Source organism: Electrophorus electricus, chromosome 21 (assembly GCF_013358815.1).
Source record: "Electrophorus electricus isolate fEleEle1 chromosome 21, fEleEle1.pri, whole genome shotgun sequence".
Classification (NCBI taxonomy): Eukaryota; Metazoa; Chordata; class Actinopteri; order Gymnotiformes; family Gymnotidae; genus Electrophorus; species Electrophorus electricus.
The window spans coordinates 10629093-10633835 of record NC_049555.1 but is presented as its reverse complement, the minus strand read 5'-3'; positions in this window follow the sequence as shown (position 1 = coordinate 10633835).

The window sequence follows — 4743 nt, the reverse complement described above, 5'->3', positions numbered from 1 at the left end:
ACACGTGATAGTGACGCAGTGTGGGGCAAAGAATCTCCCATAAGGTGTAATTGGCACAGATTAGGAATGACACACACATACGCACGTACACACACACACAGAGTGAGAGAGAGAGAGAGAGAGAGAGAGAGAGAGAGAGAGAGAGAGAGAGAGAGAGAGAGGGAGAGAGAGAGAGAGAGAGAGAGAGAGGGAGAGAGAGAGAGAGAGAGAGAGAGAGATTGCTTTAGTTTAATAATGTTCATTTTGAAATCTCAACCTTTCACAGTTGGGTTTTTCTTAGTTCTTGCTGATTTGATTGGTAGCACATCCTGTTTATTACTGCTGGCACTGAGGTGAGAGATTCTCTTCCAGTTAAAGAAATATTCTCAGCTAAGCGTAGTCATTCAAATCATATCTGAAGTCCAAATTGTGCTCATTTAATTTTGTTCCAGAGCTTTAATGCTCATTTATCTAACATGCAAAAAAATCTTAAGTATCAAGGAAACTATATACTGGAATCATCACACACCTGCCTCAAACTGCCTTGAGGTGGTAAGTAACTTGTGGGTAAGTGACTCTTACTATACCTGCTATCTATAAAAATGGACAAACACATTTTGCATGGCTAATAATGGTAGACCTCAGGAGCAGCCATATATTCCAGTTCTGATAATGATGTATAGTGTCAGAACAGACATAATTAAACCTATTCAAGATTATTTTTACTTTACTGATGTCACACCATATAATTCTAGTTGTTTGGTATAAGCTTCCTTTACTTTTTAACTATGTTAGCCTGATCACTGCTAGTTTAAGCATCAAATTTTGTACAGGGCAGAGGTTCTGGGGGAAACAGACTGTGAATCTGACTGGCTCCTTAACTAACCCTTTAATCCAGGTAATGCTGTCCCAGACTCAGAATTATACCAAGAGCACCAAGAGTGGGTGAGAGGTGCTCAGCTAGATACAGTGTGTTGGGAAAGGCTCTGGCTAGCCAGGGAAGAGATGGAGACACACTGTGATGTGGGCTCCTTCAGCAGGTGGGACCAGGGACGGAGGTACATGGAAACCGCTCCATGAGGAAGCACCATGACCTGTGTTTGAGGACTCCATGCATGACTGGCCACAGATGCTGGTGAAGGTGATTCCTAAAGGCTGGTGAGAAAGGTGCTTTGCATCCAGTCCCTCCATCTTCCCCTGCTGTCATGGCGATCGCCTGGGATGGAACAGCCGGCCTTGAAATTTTAATGTGCAGCAATTAAGCCTTCACCAGTGCTTAAGTGGGTCTCCACACCGGCAATGGAGATGGAGGGTCTCTAGGGCAGGGGTGGTTGGGGGAAGGGAGAGAGGAAGGATGGAGGAGAAGATGGGAATGGAGGGGAAGGGACGAGAGGTGGGTGCAGAAGGGTGGAGAGGTAAAATAGTAGACTAATCAAATAATACCTAAACAAATGATTTTCATAAGTAAACACACTTCTGACCTTCATACACTGATTTCATAAAAGCTCTTTCCCCATATCTGTATGCATGTGCGGCTTTGTTTGCTGAATACAGCCAACTAGGACCATGATTCAGGACCATGAGTAACTGACAGTGTCCGAACCACAAAACCTCCGTGAATCTTGTGTGTTTGTTTGTTTAAGCCCCAGACTAACTGAACAACGCAATATTATCAAGCCAAGGATAAATCAGGTCAATAGAGTCAACTGACTCATTTTACAGTAATATAAAATGTGTGAGGACGTAACCTGAGCATGGAAGTTACGCAGCGCGTCTATAACTGCCACTCATTAGACTAAGACGACGAAGGAGCAGAAGGAAGGAGAGAACAAGAACAAATCAATAATGAGTACAGGGTGGTGGGACTGTGAAAGACAGACCAAAAAGGAGACACACCTACACAGACACACACGCGCATGCTTGCAGATACACACAGATACACAGGTGCCTTTAATTAGTACCGGACCCCAACCCCATGCTTACCCACACTGTGCCTACACAATAACACACTAAACCATTTTCCTACCCACGACAATGGCAAGAGATGAGGTCTGTCATGAAGTCACGTCTTTATTCTTCCTGTCTCTATTACACCGTGATACACTTTTACTCGCGATCTGCCTGCCTGGCTGATCCCAGCGTTTCAGGTGTTTCCTCATTAGGGGAGTAGCGACGGAGCAGTAAAACAAGCTGCTTCTCCAGCCTGTTCACCACTCTGACCCGCGTCCTTCCCGTGGGACTCATCTCCGCTGCTGGGAGACAGCAGTCATTTTCAGGAAACAAGTGCAGCCATCCGCATATTGTCAAATGCTATTGATCAGCTCTGCCTACTCATCCTAGCTGTGTAGTTGTGCCTTGTGCTACTGGATATAGAACAGGGAAACAAAACAGGGTTTCTCATCACCTTGTTAGTCAAGTCAAAGTCAAACTTTATTTATGGAGCACCCTGGATACAGCGTCCCTTCTACACCACGTCAAGCTGGCTCCAACATGGGAGGCCAGGCTTCCAGGTTTTGCCGCTCCAGGCTTCCCAGCAGTTCCTCTGGCTCCACCCACCCATTAGCCAAACCTGCAGCTCACTGATGGGCTCGTTATGACCAATACAAGTGTTGTGAAGTATTTGTTTGTCCATGTGAAGCCTCACATTTGGTCCTATGTGTTACTGAGCCTTTTTCCTGTAGCCTAACATTATCTCCCTGTGTTGGCTTAAAAAACTGTTTGCTGGTTGTTACTTGAAAAAGAATGTAAAAATGAAATAACCTGTGAGGTACCTGAATGTTCCATGACCCCTGCCTATGGTAACGCCTTCGTTCATTGGGAACTACAGGCAGGAACAGGCAGGAACCCATACCCAGAGCTGTCTAGGATGAGCTAAACAGAAGAGTGTTACAGTAATCACGCCTACTGGAAATAAAAGCATGCCTGAAGATCTCTGTATCGCTTTGGCAGAGAAAAATGTAATAGGATAGGCTGTGTTTGGGTTTCTCATCACCTTGTACTATTAGTCATGTTACTTCTGGGAGAAAAAAAAGCAATATAAGTTTGGCCAATCAGACATCCCGATCGCAGCCTGAGACAGTGTCACCTGATCCAAAGGGAAAATGAACCCAAAAACAATTTGTTGTTGTTTCCTTATTACATCACTGTATCATCTTTTCTCAAAAGTCACAGAAGGTCCTGTAAGAATGACCTTTTAACTCACATCATCTCTTTGAGACACATTTTTATCCCGATCGCTGGGCTTTCCCCTGAGGTGTGTAAGTGCAATCCACTCAACTTTAACTTCGGTGCTCCACTTAACAACAGCATTTAAAGAATAGCTACAGTTCCGCTAACGCTAACAGCATCATTGCAAGATGTATATTGACTAGTCTGTGTGTCTGTGGCATGTAGAGTACATTTCCCATTCAAGATGGCTTCCTCTATCCCAGGGGCTGCATAGCCTCAAGGGCATTGCTGAAGTACATGAAAATGTGCAGTCTGGTTTGGAATTTAAGGCAACTCCTGTTTCCTGTGATGTAGGTGCCTCAGGAGTGTGGGCCAGGCACTAGGCACAAGAGAAACCAAAGCTCCATCACTGCTCTCCATGGAATCTGTGTCAGGACTGAAATGGTACCATCAGCCAACGTGACACCACACATCGACCTGACCTGAAATCTGCCAGCGTTAGGGGCTCTCCGCATAATGCACACATGTGAAAATATGTAGAGGCAAACAAGCTGGTGTCCAATGAACCAGTTTTTACTGCCCTGCCACTCGCGCATCCAACTGCATTCAGATCATCAAGCTGCTACTGGGAACTTATAAAACCAGGCAAGCCACATAAATACTGAATGCAGAGGTACTTGTTTCTCTCTCTCTCTCTCTCTGTGTGTGTGTGTGTGTGTGTGTGTGTGTGTGTGTGTGTGTGTGTGTGTGTGTGTGTGTGCGCGCGCATGTGTTTTAAAATTAATCTTAGAATGGGTACATACACACACGCTGCATACTGCATACATGGAGATCAAATATAGCATCATATAGCTAAGATTACACGATTATGAATGCATCCATATTAGTCAAAAACAAATCCTGACTCACAATATAAAGTATGCACATTCTCTCCCCTAAAACAGTATCTCAAATGGTTTACATTCTTACTGTTGCTGTTGTTGTAGTTGTTCAGATGGCACCATACTTCCCTCTGCTGGTTGAATAAGTACACTGCACTTTGAGAAGCGGTCTTTTATCTGAGATGCACACAACTTATGAATCGCTCCTATATCAATACTTAGGAACAATATGTTAATGGTAATTACACAGCCACTGCAGTGGTAAACAAACTTTATAACCAGAATGACTCTAAGTGATTTTTACTATTTTATCTTAATGTTTTCTTCGATCGGATACTCTTAGACTCTTCTCATTCTCTCTTTCAGTTTGCAGTGGTTTATTTCTCTCTGCAGAAGAGCATCAGACAGAATCCTATTTAGGAATGTAAATTCACAAATACATGAGAATGGACTGGTTAAGCACAGAATATCCCCTGTATTTCTCACACAGCCATATTTCAGGCATGCACATGCACGCGTACGCACACACACACACACACACACACACACACACACACACACACACACACACACACACGCACATGCACACCCACAGAATTCAGATTCAATATTTGGATATTTAAAGAAATATTTTGTAGTTGTGCATGTTTAAACCTGCCCTCTGATATAAAAGGAAAGACAGCAAACCAATTTCCATATCAGTAGAGTTATTAGG